General features: G+C 45.6%; 1 protein-coding gene across 2 annotated transcripts in view; it reads left to right on the plus strand.

Annotated features, from left to right (window-relative positions):
• Positions 1–1,308: 1,308 nt before the first annotated feature.
• The window catches only part of SUSD6 (sushi domain containing 6), a 97,085-nt gene continuing 80,271 nt past the window's right edge, over positions 1,309–18,122 (plus strand). The window contains exon 1 of one of the 2 annotated variants that reach the window (XM_042989995.1): positions 1,309–1,605. The gene's annotated coding sequence lies outside the window, so the exon portion shown is untranslated. The other variant, XM_007095147.3, reaches the window with a different exon arrangement.

The following is an 18,122-nucleotide window of genomic DNA, read 5'->3' on the forward strand; positions in this document are numbered from 1 at the left end:
AGAAAGAAGGCAGAGCAAGGACAGACATAATGGAAAAGGTAGCTACAGTCACAGGTTCTGCGGGGCCTAGAAGGGGAGGGTTCCCTTGGGGATGGGTGCCTGTGCATGGGGTGGTGAGGAACACTCTGCTTGTCTGGTTTGAGCTACCTCAAGGACTTGCCCTGTTAATTCACAGCATCTTCTCAGAGCACCTACTAGAACTAGGTTTGCTGAGAGGTCCTGTGGGGGGAGTATCCTGTCCAAAGGGCATCTGGGAGAAAGGGCTTGCCTGACCCAATCTGCAGCTGGAGCCTGAATTCTCAGGTAGGAGAGCTGCAACATTTATTGAGCCAGCGAGCATCTCTGAACAGGCACTGCATGAGGCCCTGGGGCACAAAGACAGTAAGTCACCATCTTGGCCATGAACGGGCCACAAGCCCTGTAAACACCCAAACAGAGGACTTATCTCCCAGGGTTGCAGTGAGATCACCAACAAATGATGTAGTGATACAGTGCACAAACTGTTGGCATAGTATATGCTGGAAAACAGCCCAAAGGGGCAAGGCTCAGGATGGGAAACAAAGTTAGGAGTATGACAGGGTCCTAGCCCTGACTCTGCCAATTCTTGCTTTTAACCACTGTTTTCTCAACCTTGAGATCCATTGAGTGCTTTCAGTATGCTGAGAAATCACTTCGGAATGCTTCTTAAAATAGATCCCAGAATCCGATCCTAGCTTTACTTAATCAGAATGGCTGGAGACTATCCCGAATCTGCATTTTTCAAGCTCCCACCCCCACCCCCCGCCCCCAACCCCGGGACAACTTGGAGCTTGTTCATCTACGCTACACAGTCTGGGAAGCACTTCTGAATAGGGAGATAATGATCTGCATCAGCCCTAGGTCTGGCAAGCGATTCAAGACCTAACAAGGCAACCAACGTGCGTGGAAAGTGCCCTGTGAACCTGAGAGCAAATTATTTGCAAATAATAGTAATCCAATAATCCTAGTAACATCCCAAATATCTACAAAATAATGATAGTAAAAGAATTGGAGAGCGCACTGCAAACGCGGCGCAGGCTAGGTCGGTACCACGGCCTCGGCCACTCCAGCGCAGTAGGCGTGACTGTCCCTTTAAGCAGTCCCCCGCGCCCGCCTCCCCCCGTCACGGCTCCAGGCTCGCCTCCCGCGGGGCGTGCGGCCCCTCCGGCGGCGCGTGCGTGCTGGCAGCGGTCGATCTGCAGGGCCTCCCAGCGGGGCGGTCCCGGCGGCGCGACGCCGGCGCTTGTTGCGTGCGCGCCTGACCCCGCCCCTTGCCCGCCCCTTCCCCTCCCCCCGCACTCCGCGGTCCTCCCCCGCCCGCGCGGTACAGCTGGGCCAGTGACGCGGGAGCTACCGCCGCCGCCACTGCCGTCGCCACCGCGTTCCATTCTCCTAAGCCGGCGACAGCGTCGCCCCCAGCCTCCCACCGCCTTCTCCCGCAGCGCGGGCCAGCGCCAGCCAGACCAGGCACGCAGGGCCTCGCCTAGACCCGAGAGGGTTACGGGCGCGCGCAGGCGGCAGAGCGGATCCCGGCGCTGCGGAAGCTTCGAGCGCCCCCCTCGCGGAGGTCGCGGTGCCGTTCCCCGGGTGAGTTGTCACTGCGGCCCGGGGGCGGCGGGGCCAGGCATTGTGTCACTGGCGCGCCCCGCGGGCTGTCAGGGGCGCCGGGCTGGTGCGCACTGCTCTGGAGGGACGTCGGGGAGCCCCGGCCGGCCGCCCGGCGTCTGCTGCTGTGTGCGCTGGCCCCGCTGTCACCCGGACGGCCGCGCGAGGGGCCGGGAGGGCCACCGGGGAGGCTGACCCGGCGGCGGCGTGGGCTGCGCCGAGGCCGGGAGGAGGACCGGACTGCCGGTCTTCGGCTGCGAGCTGGTGGCCGGGACCGGGGCGCGCCGCCTGGCCTCGCCCGCCGTGGGGGTCGTGCTCCCTGCCCGGGAGTCAGGGCGGAGACCACACTTTGCGGGTCGCGGGAGAGAAGGTAGGCGGAGGCCCTCTTTCTTATTGCTGTTATTTTCCCCTCGGGCCGACCAAAGCCGCCGGTCCTGCGCCGGGCAGGGTTGGCTTGGCGACGGTGGATTTCCTGAGGAAATCTTGGAGCCCGTGTGTGGGAGCATCGGAGCTTTCTGGAGCCTCCGCGCCTCGTCTGGTCTTTAATCTCAAAAACTTTACTTATTATCCGGGCTGAGACTCACCGAAACCACTTCCTGTTTATATATGTAGACTTGCTTTCTTACTCCTGGCTTTTGGGGACTCCAGATATTGGTGGAGGTCTGACTCTCCCGCGTCGTCCGGCTGTGAGGCTGTTGAATTGGAAAGTTACCTGTAACGAGGTTAGCATGGGGTGGGGGTGAGGTGGGACCACAAGACTCGGGAGGAAAGAGGAGTCACAATCAAGTCTTTGGCTGGCTAGGGGGAAGTTCATGTCTTGGCCCAGAGGCCTGATACTGCTGTTCCCACAGAACGTACTCTCTGTGGCAGGCGGCTCGCAGGGCTTTGTTGCTCTTGCTAACTGGGCTTGTGTCAGCTCTGTGCAGAGGTGCAGTGAAACTACCCAGTTCACTTAACTGGAGGAGGCATTTACTCCCTTTCGAGACCTGCAGCGGTGGGAGTACGAAGTGTCTTTCCATCCTCAGCAGTGGTGAATTCATTTCTTGCTCTTTTCATTCCTCTGGTTTAAAACATATGTCTGAAGGATGCACACACCTTTTCTCTTTGGGGAATTCCACACCCAAATTGTCACCATCTAGTGGAGGCTAGTAGAGACATGTTCGTGGCATTGAGTTTTGAATTTTCTGGGCTTTGCATTTTTAGCTAGATGCAGATTCAGCCTGAAATGAAAATTTTCAGTTGGTTGAGTGGAGAAGCGGAAGTAGGTTTACCTCCCCCTCCGTAAAAGAGGTGTTTAATAAAACAACAATAACAGCAACGATAGGAAGAGTTCTTGAGGACTGTATACCAAGCTTTGTATCAAGAACTTTCTTGATCTCATTTAATAACAGACTTTTGTGGTAGATATTGTTTTATATATATATGTATATATATGTATATATATATGTTTATTTTTGAGAGAGAGAGGCAGAGCACAAGTAGGGGAGGGGCAGACAGAGAGGGAGACACAATCTGAGACAGGCTCCAGGCCCTGAGCTGTCAGCACAAAGCCCGACCCGACGTAGCCCTTGAACTCACGAACTGTGAGATCATGACCTGAGCCCAAGTCAGACGCTTAACTGACTGAGCCACTTAGGCGCCCCTAGGTATTGTTACTGTTCCCCCCTCCTTTTTTTTTTTCAGTTGAAACCAAAGCCAAACAAATAACTTGCCCAGAGTCATAAAAGTAGCTCATGGTAGAGCCCACACTTTAACTGCTAGATTCTACTGTTAGCTTCTAATTTGCTTGCCATTTGGTAAAATTAAAAATGGAGTATTTCTAGAACTTTTTCAAAGCACTACTTCTTCAGGCTCTTTCTCATGTCATGAGCATCCATAACTCTCCCAGGTACACATTTATGGTATGTGCACAATAATCATTTGCTTATTTATTCCTTCATTCAGTATTCACAAGTATTTATGTGATACAGAATGTATGCCCGGCACTGTGCTAGGTTTTGGAGATACTGCAGTGAGTAAGAATCCAGCCATGCCCTCATGGAGTTCGTGGTCTTTAAGTCCGTGTATTTTGATTTATGTTGTTAATTTTCATTGGCAACCATTTGCTGCTTAAGGAACTTCTGTCCGGTAAGTTAAATTAGAGGAGACTACTGGTATGAAGCCTGATAGATAGGACTTCCTGTCCACAGAGTGGCTTTTTGGATACTGTAGTAGACAGGGCATATGAAACAAATCCTCACCTATAGCTAGATCGGGGGGGTATCAGGTCCCTGGGTGCTCAGAGTAGGACTGACCCCCTCCCCCCACCCCCAAATGTGTAAACCCTGAGAGCAAACCCGGTGTCACATGGCAGTGTTCATCTTATTTGCTGAGGCCTGCCTTCTCAAAGCCCAGAATTTAGGCAACAGAAAGAAGAAGAAAGGTAGAATGAGGTGTTCCAGATGCAGGCTGGCAGATGAAGAGACCTCAGCACTTTGTTTGGTTTCCTGGCAGGTGTCCGTTGTGTGGCGGCTGAACTTGTGCTCTTATGTAATGGTGCATCTCCTGGCAGGGGATTTCCTCCTTTGCTGTTGCCGGGGCAGCGATTTCTACAGCTACCCTCCCATTCCATACACACATAGGTACTCTCTGAAGGTAATAAGGCATCTGGCTTTTTAAAAGTAAGAGCTTATTTCAGGTTTATTGCTCCTAAGCATTATTTCACTCCCTCTGTACTTTTCTGTCCTCCTGATAAAAACTTGCCTTATGTTTTAAATTTTTCCCGTGCTCTTTTCCCATATCCTTAGCTGTTTTGACAACCAGATAACTATGCTTGCTACAGTTGACTCTTAAAGAACACGGGATTAGCAGCACTGATCCCTATGCAGTCGAAAATCTATGTATAACTTTGACTCCCCTCAAACTTTGCTCATAGCCTACTGTTGACAGGAAGCCTTACTGATAACATAAGCTGTTGATTAACACTTGTTTTGTATGTTACATGTATTATATACTGCATTAGTACAATAAAGTAAGCTGGAGAAAAAAGTTACAAAGAAAATCACAAGAAAGAGAAAATAACATTTACAATACTGTACCGCAAAAAATCTGTGTGGAAGTGGACCCACACAGTTCAAACCAGTGTTGTTGCAGGGTCACCTGTGCTGGTGCCTGTGTCTGGGCTCAGAGAATGCTATCTTTAAAAAAAATCCGAGTCACTTAATCTAACTCATTTCTGTACTAAAACCAGTGAAACTGTGAAGTCTTTAGCAGAACTGCTTGTGGGCTGAGAAGGAAGACCAGAGAGCGGATATGCCGTTTTTTTCCCCTCTAGTTCCCCTGAGAGGCAGCCCGGGACTGTAAAGCCCACCGGGAAGCCTGAATGTCAGCAGACCCCCCCGGTACTGGTTGTGTAATTGCCACGCAGGAAGCATTTTACTGAGTTCCTGACGTGACATGTGGTCTCCTAGTTGAAGCTGTTCAGTGGGATTCACTTTCCTCCTTCTGTCTTCCTGGACAGTAGGAAAGTCTTGTTGTTTAGAGGCATTCCTTTAAGTAGTAGGAGGAAGAACAAATAGAGGAGAAAGAACACATATTTGAAAGCAGACTTGAGTGTTGAGGATTAGGACAGTTGGGTTAAGGGTAAGCATTAGGACAAATACGTATATGATAATAGAGACTCTTTTCCCTGGTTTCTCCTCAAGAAGGCTTCAGTCTTGGGGTCACCCACATATTCCACGATAGTGAGATTTCATTGAGTGGAATGGTTTTTAAAAAAATAATATATATTTTTAAAGTTTATTTATTTTGAGGGAGAGAGTGCGTGGGGAGCAGAGGGGCAGAGAGAGAGAATCCGGAGCAGGCTCCACGCTGTTGGCACGAAGCCTGACGTGGAATCCAAGCTCATGACCTGAGCCGAAAACAAGAGTCAGACGCTTAACTGACTGAGCCACCCAGGCACCCCTAAAAAATTAACATTCTTAAGTTTTGGTGCCACATTGCAGGAAAGTTGGAAACTAGATCAGTGAGAAAAAAAATGCCTGTAGTGTGGGAGGGCTGTTTTCATACAGGTAGAAGTAAAGGATGCAAATTGAGGTTGGGGCTGAGGGTTTTGTGATGGTATTTATTTGAAGCTGTTAACAGCTGTGAATCTGAGACCAGTGAAGCAATTTCAGGACAGCGTTGGGGTGACTGTCCTTGAGCATCAAGATCTGTTCACTCCCACTCTGGCTCAGATTCAAGGCAACAGCCATTGTTCCCTTATAAGTTGCTTATAAGTTCGTGTCTTTGTGTAAAACCTTTATTTGAAAAAGTAGAGGTGCGGGGGAAAGAGGTACCTCTTATAAGGCTTAGATTTTAGCAGTAAAACCTGTCAGGCACCTGTGGACGTTTCCTTTTTTTGTGTGCTCATGTGTGTCTCTGATGGTGTCCTTTTTCTTTCCCTTTTAGTCCTTTGGCCTAGAAACCAGCAGGGTGTCTCCATTTGCTCTCTCATCCTCTGATTCTTACCTGAGTGTGGAAGTCTCCACTCTGCTGGTAGACCTCCAGTGGTGCTGAGCTGGGTCACTTTGGCTGTGAAAGGCCACCTGTGCTTCTGTCGGGGCTTGGGGACACTTGAGTCTCTGTGAAGGTACTGGTATGGCAACAGTAGAAAATGTAGCAACTGTAGTGAGAACTGGACGGGTTTCACAGGCAGGCTCTGCTGTTGTCTGTGATGTATTCTCTTTCCTGGGCCCTTACATCTCAGAAAAGGAAAATAGCACCCTTGAAACATCTGAAGGCTGCATGCCAAGAATTCATGCAATACTCCAGAAACAGGATATTATTGAAGCATTTTTCTCAAGCAGAAACATATGTAGTTCCCAGTTACTGTCGCCAGTGTTAGTAGATCCTGAAAATTACCTGATAGCTGTGTGTGCCCTTAAACGTACTCTCCCGTCTTATACTCCCCCTCCCACACGCACGTGTACAAGTGCTAGACTGGTTTTTTGTTTTTTTGTTTTTTGGTAGAGCTCCATTGCTTGGTTTGAGGAAAGTTAGCCTGGGTTCCTGAAGACAGAAATAGGTTCTCAGGGGTTTGCAGACAGCAGAGTTGGTGACTGACAATTCTTTGTTACTCAGAAGAGGAGGATCTTTTGTGGTGAAAAATTCAGTGACTCAGGATTCTTTTCTCCTGTAGTTGGAGATTGGACGTAAAACCTCAGAGAGGAGATATAAATAGGGGCTCTTTCCCAACCTCCCCTTTCTTAGCATCCTTTCCGAAGGAGGGGGAAAGTTTAATCTTTCCAAATCCACCCTCCTGCCAGCGTTGACTTGCCTTCACCCACAGAAGTGTAAGATCAGAGCATGGAGTTGGCCTGTGTGTAGACTGTCTTTGCTAGGTTTTTGGCTAGACTAGGCTTGGGCTTTTGACAAAGCCAGTAAAATGAAAGCGGCTTCTGGGAATGGGATAGGACTGTTTATCCCATTCTTCCTTCTTTGGGCTGTTCTCAGTAGATCTCAATAAACTAAGTGGGTGGAAGTTTAAAAAGGGAACTTGAAAAAGAGAACAAGGTGATTTTGCTTATTCATTTTAAGTGGTAGCCTAGGCAAACTGTCAGGGAGAAGACTGGGGCTACTTTTTTTTTTAATTGTTAATACACTGGGATAAGATTACCGAAAGCTTGGAAAATAGAGGGGGAGAAAAAATCACCGTGATTCTACCATCCTACCACAAACATCATTTCCATCTATTCTGCTTTTTCTTTCAGTTGGGAATCCTGGCGTGCATTTAATTTTGTATTCTGTTTTTTCCAGTTAGCATTACACCATAAATATTTTTCTGTAACAACATATAGGCTTTATAATTATTTTTATTTTTAATGGCTTTATAATATTCCATCAAATAGATCAGCTGTGATTTAAATAGCCTCTCATTGGGGGGACCGGGGTGGCTCAACTGGTTAAGGGGCTTACTCTTGATTTCAGCTCAGGTCATGATCTCAGGTTCATGAGATTGAGCTTGAGTCTAGTCTGTTTGGGATTCTCTCATTCCCTCTCTCTCAAAATAAATAAATAGGGGCACCTGGGTGGCTCAGTTGGTTAAGCATCCAACTTCAGCTCAGGTCATGATCTTAGCGATTCGTGAGTTCGAGCCACCCATTGGGCTCACTGCTGTCAGCGTGGAGTCTGCTGCAGATCCTCGGTCCCCCTCTCTCTTGGCCCTTCCCCTGCTTGCACGTGTGAGCTCTCTCTCAAAAATAAATAAACTTAAAAAAAATAAACTTGAAAAAATAAAGAAACATGAAAAAAATAAATAGCCTCTCATATGTCTAGACTATTTTTTTCTTTCTTTTTTTATAATTTGTTTTGAGAGAGAGCGTGCTCATGTGTGCACACACACGTATGGGGGGGTGTTGCGTGGGGCCAGGCGCAGAGAGAGAAGGAGAAAATCCCAAGCAGGCTCCGTGCTGTCAGCTTAGGGCTGACTCAGGCTCGATCTCAAGAACCAGGAGATCATGACCTGAGCCGAAATCCAGAGTCAGATGCTTAACCACCTGAGTCACCCAGATGCCCCTGTCTAGATTATTCCTAAGGTTTGCTCAAGGCGATTTTTTTCCGAGGGGTCATTTCATTTGTCATAATTTTTAAAAACAGCTTTACGGAGACGCAATTTATATATCATAATATTCACTCATTTAAAGTTTACAATCCAGTAGACTTTAGTATATTTACAGAGTTGTACAACTGTCACCATATTCTAATTTTAGAACACTTTTATCACCCCAAAAAGAAACTCCATTAGTGGTCACGCCCAGTTCCTCACAATCCCTGTAGCCCACAGCCACCACTGATCTTTTCTCTCTACAGTTCACCTGTTTGGACATTTCACATAAACAGAATGTGTAATTGGCTTCTTTCGTTTAGCATAATGTTGTTGAGTTTTATCCATGTTTTAGCATATATCAGAACTTTATTGATAAATGATCTGTTGTATAGGTATATCACATTTTGTTTGTCCATTCATCAGCAATGTAATGGACATCTGAATTGTTTTTCTGGTTATTATAAATGTTGCTGTGAACACCGATTAGTATAAAATTTTGTGTAGGCATATGTTTTCATTTCTTAGGGAGGTATTTTATTTTATTTTTTAAAAGATTTGATTGATTGATTTTTAAAATCTCTGTGCCCAATGTGGGACTCAAACTTACAACCCTGAGATCAAGAATTGTATTCTCTACCAACTGAGCCAGCCAGGTGCCCCTCTTAGGGAGATATTTTAAAAGCTGCATCCATATTTCTACTTTAGAGTTAACATTTTACTTGGTTATACAGTTTGTTTGGGGAAGAACAGTGTTATTGCAGAACCTTTTGGTCCTGTGTTGTTGAGGATATTGCCCTGAATTCAGAAAAGATGCTACTAAGAAAATGAAAGGAAGAATTATGTGTAAGAATATAGCATTGTTTCTAGGGGTGCCTGGGTGACTCAGTCTGTTAAGCTTCGACTCTTGGTTTTGGCTCAGGTCATGATCTCATGGTTCGTGGGTTTGAGCCCCACATTGGGCTTTGCACTGGCAGTGTGGAGCCTGCTTGGGATTCTCTCTCTGCCTCTCTCTCTGCCCCTCCCCTGCTCACTTTCTCTGTCTCTGTCAAATAAATAAGTTTAAAAAAAATATAACACTGTTTCCAAATCTTCAGTGCAGAACTTTAAACAGTAGTGGGAGTTCACAGATGCAGTAGTGCCTAAATTCAGTGCACATGTACTGCTGCTTAAAAAAAAAAAAAAAGGATTTTCAGCCTGAAGTCTCAGTTCTAAATTGCGTCATTGTGTTTTATGGAGTGAACTTTACCATGAACCCCACAGAGCATTCCTTATCAAATGTAATTTATAGTTCTCAGAAGCTTTTCCTTTTCTTATGAAACATTCCATGCCGGGGCTGTGTGCACCTGCTTAGAGGCTTCTGGTAGGCTGGAATGGAGAGCCAACCATCAAGGTAAAGGGGAGGGAGAGGGGCTGTGAGTGTGGTTTAAATATAGGTCTGAGAAAGACTGCTCTTTAGAGCAGCTCTTACAGGGCTCTTGCTGGTGGACCTCAGTTGCACCTGAGGTTAAAAATATAGCTCATGCCAGACACAAAGAGGAACAGATGGTACTGCTGGGAGTGTCGTTTCCTCTACAGGACCTACCCCTGGGTGGTTTCACACCATACCAGCCATATGACTGAAATAATGCAGTGCCTCCTTTCGCCCTTGTCCTAATTGGAACTACTAGCATTCATGATCAATAGCTGTTCTTGCTTTCCTGACTCCTGGTTCACTACCAAAAGCTCTTGAAAGTATGTGTATACAGGCCACCTAATTTTTTTTTCTTATCAGAAGATCAAGATGCTTCCACCCCAGAGAAATGTGGGGCACAGGGCACGTGCCTTTTGTCCAATAAGCCAGACAAAAAGTAGGAACTTGAATTATCTTCTCTTGGACCTGTATTAGTTTCCTGTACCTGGAGCCAAGCTCAAGGATCTATCCTTCCAGAAAGTTCCTGGGTGTATATGTGTGTAAATGTAAATGTATGCAGCCATAACTTCCCTGCCACAGTTTTAGAATTTTTTGAGTGTTCTCTACCTGGTAATGCAAATTCTGTTCCCAAGTCCTGGGGGAGTAAGGTAATACAAAATTCTTACCTGAAGGTTAAAATTCTTGAGTATAGTATCCAGATATTACCAAAACTTCTTGAACACCAAACCAAGTATGTGATGAGAGAGACTCTAGGTTCATTAGATGCTAGAGTTGGAAGAATGGGACTTTGGGGATAGTCTCCTCCTACCTCCTCACTTTATGGAAAGGAAGAATGGGAAATGCGGTGCTCAGCGCCGACCTCCCTGAGTGGTGACGGGGCCAGGGGAGAACCCAGGCGTCCTGATCCCGAGTCTAGTGCTGTTTCTTCCCCTGTACGATCAACTTCTCTCTCCTCTGGGCTTGTCTCAGGAAAGGGCATTGGAGCCCAGAACAGTGTATGGCTCATACTGTTTGGAACAAATTCATCTCCTTTTTGTGATTGTGGTTTTGAATCTAATAGTGAAATTACAAAGAGGAATGAGTCGTTAAGTTCAGTTGCGAGGAAGAAACTGGGCATTGTTGTGCTTAGGTCGGCCCTGCTTAACTATTTATCTCTGTACTGTGCTTCCTTGTAATTAATAAAACACCACCTGCTTTAGACCAATGGGATGTGTTCTCTGAGTCATTTTCCCCTTTGGGTCCCCCTTGACCAGGTGGGACAGTGGCAGGTGCTGGTGGCATCCTAGATGTGGTAGTTGGGAACATGCTGTCTGGGAGGGCTGATGCTCCCTGCCCCCACCCCATTAGCAATCCAGAACCCTTCATAACTGTGATTCTGATTGCAGTGTGAACACACATCTCTAACTGTATCCCTAATCAGTCTGGAAGGAACCAGGCTTCTTGGGCTGAGGTTATGTATGCTAGCTTTCTCCACCCTAGAAAGCCGGTGAGCAGTTTTATGCTCAGTGGGTACAGCTTTTTCAGTTGGCCTGCTCAAGACATTTTTAGAGAATTGACAAATGGTATGTTAGCTGGTCCACACCTTTATCAGTCCTTGATTCTCATCTACCTGCTAGGTAGAAACTGTGCTGTGGGAAGGCGATCTACCTCCTCATTTCAGTCCTGTGGGGATTTTGCTTATTACACAGTGGGATGGCAAGAAAAACAGGCTCTGGGTTTCATAAGAGTTCATTGGTCCATCTTTTTTTTCCCTTTACATGCACCTTCAAGTCATAATAATTTGTCAACTGATAATCTGGTTGGGCTGTGATGTCGGGCTGGTGGGAGTTAGGTAGGTGGTTGGTGCAGAAACCAAAAGGAAGTAAGTCTGGTTATTTGCTTGACAAGTATTTAGTGAATGCCTGTGGTTAGTGTTAGGTATACAGTTGTAAACAAAGAACAAAATGGACACAGTTCTTGCCATCATGGCCTTAACTGTCCTGGAGAATACCCATTGGTTATTTAACTTGAAGTATAGCATTGGAGGAATCTGTTGTGTAAAGTAGACTTTCAATTTGATACTCTGAAAGAGTCACTCTTTTTCAGTGACCTCTGTGCTCCCATCCAGCAGTCATCCTGGAAGAGAGGTAGGCTTGAAAAAAATATCCTTGGAGAATCCTCCTGGCATTCCAGGCAAGAAAGCAAATTGCCTTTCCCTGCAGAGTAAGTTAGGTCTAGGAGTTTGGTCTGCTGTGAGGATTCCTGTTTACAGGCTTTATTTAACTAATCATTTTTTATTGTGCAAATGTTTTCTGACCCTGAAATATCTTCTTTTTAAGTACTTTATTTTTTAATGTTTATTTATTTTTGAGGGAGAGCATGAGTGGGGGAGGTGCAGAGAGAGAAGGGGGACAGAGGATCCAAAGTGGGCTCTGCACTGAGAGCAGCGAACCTGATGCAGGGCTCATACTCAAAAACTGGGAGATCATGACCTTAGCTGAAGTTGGGTGCTCAACTGACTGAACCATCCAGGTACCCCCCCCCCCCCCACTTTTTTTAAATGAAGGGAGAAAAGCGGGTCTGGATTCCACAGTGAGAAATTGGAGGAAGGGAAATAGATCAATAGTGTGAATTCTTTAGGGAATCTTTTTTTCTCCCATCTCCCACAAGCCTCAATTTTAGATGTAAATATTGACTTGTGATACCTCTTTTCTTGATCTTTCTGTGGCTTTATAACCTGCTGGGGCATTAAAGGACCTAACACAATACTGGCATAAATAAAGCTCCCAATAAGCACACATCCTGTATATATTTTTTAGCCATCTCTGTTGGCCCAGGTTTCAGGCTTAGACTGGGAGTCTCCGGAGGTCATTGATGGTCTTGTCCACTTCTTTGTACTCAGCTCCTGGATTACTTGGTTGATAAGTGATGGACCAGGTAGAAAGGATTAAAGTCAAAAAAGTGTGAGAGGGCAAGGTGACTTTGAGGCCAAGAGCCCTGATGACAAGGAGTCAAAGAATGGTATTATTGATGAAATTCTAAAAAGAGACATTTGGAGGGGGACCTCATTTGAGTGAAAAACAGATATAAACAAGACGATAAAAAGCGGTTAACATTCACCAGCTTTACTCTGGTGGTAGGAAAAGAAGACTGCTCAGAAACCATGGAGGTGGGAGGAGGTGAAGGAAAGAGATGGTAATGGAGGTTTTCCCAAATGTTTTAGCAAGACCAGTGAGAACCAAATTACAGGATCCTTTAAGAATTTGGGCCCAAGGGGCACCCAGGGGGCTCAGTTGGTTGAGCGTCTTGATTTCAGCTCAGGTCATGATCTCATCATTCTTGAAATCAAGCCCCAAGTTGGGCTCTGCGCTGACAAGGGAGCCTGCTTAAGATTCTTTCTGCCTCTGCCCCTCCCTGCCTCAAAATAAATAAATAAACATTTAAAGCTTTAAAGAAAAAAAAAAAAAAAAGAACTTGGATCCAAGACCAGAATTACCCTGCTAATTTTTAGGCACAGGTCTTTATTTCTAGAACTCTGTCCATCTTTTAAAAGCCTCAGGAGGCATTAGTCATGCCCTAAATCCAACCTACAAGTGTTTACAGTTTGGCCTTATTTACTTAATGTATTTTTAGCATCCACTGTGAATCCTGTTATAGTCAAGGAAGTAGTTAGTAGTGGGACACCTTGTTTCTGTTTGTTCTCCAGAACCCAGCTCTTTTGGGGGTGGTTCTGTTACTTCTGGAATTATAACATGTAGTTGTATGGGTCATCTCCTTTGAAGGTCTGTGCATGCTTTGGAAAAATCACATCTTTGGGGCACCTGGGTGGCTCAGTCAGTTAAGCATCTGACTTCGGCTCAGGTCATGATCTGTGGTTTGTGAGTTGGAGACCCACATCTGGCTCTCTGCTTAGTGCAGAGCCTGCTTCAGATCCTCTGTCTCCTCTGTCTCTGCTCCTCCCCCAATCTCTCATGCTCTCTCTGTCTCTCAATAAATAAACATTTTTTAAAAAGTGTAAGAGACTATAAAAAGAAAAATCATGTCTTTGAAAGAAGGGTTGCTCTCTACAAATGCTAACTGCTTTTCTTGGATATATGTGAGCAACAACAGAGTAACAGATTTCAGAGCCTTTGGTGTTCCTAGAACTTTCTGTGAATAGCAACAAGGCAGGTATTTTTCAAGCAGTGCGTCTGACTTTATTACGTGAACAAGTATTTATTGAATGCTCTTTCCCATTTAATGATCTCCCCACAGGGATTCTTTTTTTTTTTTTTTTTTAATGCTTAACAATGTTTAGTGTTTTTAATGTTTAATAATTTTGAGAGAAGAGACAGAGCACGAGCTGGGGAGGGGCAGAGAGAGAGAGAGAGAGAGAGAGAGAGACAGAGACAGAGACAGAGACAGACAGAGACACAGAATCCAAAGCCGGCTCCAGGCTCTGAGCTGTCAGCACAGAGCCCGGGGCTTGAACCCACATAAGAGCAGTAAACAGTGATCAGTATGATCATGGCCAGAGCCGAAGTCGGATACTTAACCAACTGAGCCACCCAGGTGCCCCCTCCTCATAGGGATTCTTTGCAGCACATAGCCCAACAAATGTTTTGTATTGTTGCTTCAGTATTTTGATTTGTCTTTTACACGCAGATTTTAAGCCCCTTGAGGATGGAAGTGCTGGTTTAAGTCTCCTCTGTGTTCACTCTGCAGGCTGGGCATCTGTATTAATAACAATAAAAATTTCTTCATTTTACAAAATGCTTTCATGTGAGATGTCATATAATACTATGAGGAAGATTATAGTCCCATTTTACAAATGGGAAAGCCAAGGCCTTCGGTAACCAGTAGACATTTAACATCCGCTATACTTGTAATTAGTGACACCAAGTCACCTAGGGGCTCAACGGACTCAAACGTTGGTACCTCCTGCAGGGAGAAGGAAACCTCCTGGAATTGCAGACTTCATAAATTTCAACTTTCTCATGGAAAACATTATAACAACCCCTCTCCCTTTCCCCTACTCAATCTCGGCATAGGTACTCTCAAGGTCAGTATGTCAGTATGTTTTTCTGTACCGATGGGACAAAAATGCGGAAGTGTATAAAATTTGAAAGGCAACTTTCATCTCCTAACTAAGGAAAAGCATTCCCATATTGGCCGAGGGACCTTTATTTTTATTTTCTGGAGGAGGGGAGAGGCCATAGAGTTAAAACCCTGGTATATAGAAATCCATGCAGTTTTGGTGTTAGAAGTTGCGTTTGGGGGTAAGCCAGAGAATGAATGCTGAGTTCTTTGGATTCTAAGGACTCTGTGATGGAGATTTTGAGCAGCTCTGTAAACACTGTTTCCAGAGGAGGACTGTCTGTGCCTGAGAACTCATGAGGGCTCCTGAAGGAACATCTTTGCTTTTTCTGCAGACAAGGGAAACGACAGTCTCCTATAGGTGAGGCTTGAACCCCTTTTCCCCACTGTCCTGCCCTTGTTTCCAGAGGCAAAGATGAGTCTGTGTGGGTGGTGAGGAGGTTGGAAGTGAAGGTCCCGCTTCACCCGTGACAGCTTAGATTCGGACAGACATAAAGCAGTGCTGATGTTCCTGAGGCAGGGTGTGCTTGGACAGCCCTGTTTTTTCCATTTAGTTTAGGAAAGTGGAGGAGTAAGACTGGCTGTGGGCCAGGCATGGTTTCTCCCTTTCCTGTGGTGAATGAAAATGGACGATTGTTTGAAGAAGTGGGTACTGAGTGGGAGACAAGTGGAGGATAGCAGGCCTTGGACTCAGAATGACCCTGCTTTCACTGTCAGCTCAGCCATTTTCCAGCTGTATGACCTTGAGCAAGTTTAACCTCTATGGTGCTCATTTTCATTATCTATAAAATGGAGATGATATTATTAACGCTATCTCCAGAAGGGTAGCTACCAAAATATTAATTACTTGCTGTGGGAATTTTGGGGTGGTGAATCTTGGGATAATAGGAAAACTGTAACTTGTTAAAGTTTCTTTTTGTATCACTTGAATTTTTCACTATTGGCACATAGAACTTAATTAAAAGTATCCCCTCATGGGATTATTAAGAAAATCAAATAAATTGGGGTATTTAAAATACCAGGTGCAGTGCCTGATAACTAAAAAATACTCAAATGGCAGTTTATTTGGGGAAGAAGTGATCATAATTCGTGGTTGACCCTTGCTTTTATAGTGTTAAATTTTCCTTTTGCCTTGTGTGGCTTTGGATAAGTCTCTTTGTTAAGCCTCAGCTTCTTCAACTGAAAACGGGGGTTTATAGTAGTATCTACCACATATAGGGGGTGGAGGAGACCTATCAAGAGGTTAGCCTCGTGCTAGTAAAGGCGTATAGTTAGTGCTCAGTAAATATTAACTGTTATCAGCTTTATCCTCACAGCTACGCTAGAAGTGAGGTGGGAGTTATGCCTACTTCAGAGTTACAGAAAGTGAGGCAGAGTCATTTGGTGACTTGTCTTAAGGTCATATGTTGAGTTAGCAGCAGCAGTGACCTTCTCTGTTAACTGCCCTCCTGCCGGAGTCCACACTGACGGCCTCACAGCCCTGAGTCTGCTCATCTCCTTCCTTCATCCCGGAAGGCCTGCACAAGGACGGGCTCAGCCTCTCTAGGGGAAGGCCTCTCTCCATACCACTTTGGTACTGCCTGTGACTTCCCACCTGCTCCATAAAGACCTGCCTTGCGTGTTTGTGGTACTGATTGGGCTAAAGTTACTAGACCTGGTGGGAAATAGCTTTTGAGCTTTGTTGCTGTGGGCTCCTGTTCTGTGTGTTCACACTTTGAGGAAACCCCCCTCCCCCCGAAACAAAGAAAACAAAACCCTGAGTGATTTCTGCCCAGAATTGTTTCCAGAAAGTGGGAGATCCTCATCCCCAGACTTAGGGGGTCAGAGCTGATGCCACCAGTTTCTCACCTTGGGTTTGTACAGTACACTTCTCACCCTTCTTTGGTTTTCTCTTCATCGGACTTTACGACATTGGCCTCGCTCCCTTCTTCATAGAGGTCATGAAATACTTACCATTTGGTGAAAAATACAAGCAATGCAATGTCAAAAGTTTTATCAATCTAAATTTGCCTAGTGGACTGGAAGGAGTATACGTATTTGTACAGACTCTTGCACTTTATAGTTTTTATGTTGTTTTTGTGTGTTCCAAATAGATCTTTTTCCAAATTTGCATTTAGTGGTGGCTAGCAACTCTTGTCATCTGTATTTCTTTGGAATATATACTTGCTGTGTAGGTATTGCGTTCACATCATATAATTCCACAGCAGGATCTGAAGGGCAGTTACTTTTCAGTACTTATCACCAGTCCGGTCTCTGCACCTCTAGACAAGTCTGCTCTGATTCCCAGACTGGTTTCTTTTCCTTATTTGTGGCTGCCTAAAGGCCTTCAGTGAAGTACATCAAAGTGCTTCCTGTTGGCTTGGCAAAAGGAAGATCCTTGGAGGAGCTTAAAGGCCTCGTGGAAAGGACCCTCTGACTCTTCGCTAATCGCAAAATGAGACTCTACAGTGGAGAAGCCGCGCGCCCACCCGCTTTGTGAAAACTCCTCTAAAATACAAGTTTTTCAGCTGTTTATCATGTTTCTGTCGTATTTATCTGGTTTTTGGAGATAGACCTGCTTAAATGAATTCTGGTTGATGCATGGGGTGCGGGGGACTAATGCCCCTTCACAGTTACAGGCAGTGAGGCACAGAGAGATCTGGTGACTTGTCCTAGGGCCGTACGTGGACTTAGCCAGGGTGGTGCCTGGAAACTTTGGAGGACATTCTCCAAGACATAAGAGAGCCAAGCTCCGGGTTTATCTCAGGCCTGATCACGAACCTGCAGGAGCAGCTTCCGAGCACTGGGGAGAGAGGAATGGCACACTGCCTTGGAGCTGTCATCGAAGATGCCACCTTTTGGGAACCATATTGTAGGCAGTCTCTGGCCTACGTGAAGTCGTGCCTGGGCCTTATCAGAAATGAACCAGATGGTGTTTCTAGTAAAACTGGCAGCTGTTCTTGCTGTCAGAATTAATTAAACATTTTTATATGTAAATGTGGAATTATGGGAATCTTTCTTTTGGGGTTTTAGTCGCATGTGGAAGTGCTGCCTTTACCTTACAGAGGCCTTTACTCATCCCTTGCTTCTGGTCAGAAGTGACCCTCAGCTTTATGTCTTCCTATCCTCTCTGGTTACTTTCTTCACCAAATGGGCCATTTGTGGTGATGGTGGTGAGGGGCGGATAATAAGGTAACCAGTCCTCTCTAGTGTAATTTGAAGGTTAGTGATGGGACCTTGTGCCCAGAATGTACCTGTTACATAGATAACATTGGTGGCTAAAGTATTCATAATTTGAGTGACTTCTTTGGGTTAAGACATTTGGATGTAGCACACATGATACCTAGGAACAGTGACAGTCACGGAAGCCAGAAAAGTTTTTCTTTCTTTTTTTTTTTTTTTTCGGAAAAGAAAGAAGAAAAAGGTGGAGAGCGCGTGCTCTGTGCCAGGCACCGTGCTAGGTTCTGTATTTTTGTGGGTTTGTCTTCA

The sequence above is a fragment of the Panthera tigris genome, chromosome B3, assembly GCF_018350195.1.
Source record: "Panthera tigris isolate Pti1 chromosome B3, P.tigris_Pti1_mat1.1, whole genome shotgun sequence".
NCBI lineage: Eukaryota > Metazoa > Chordata > Mammalia > Carnivora > Felidae > Panthera > Panthera tigris.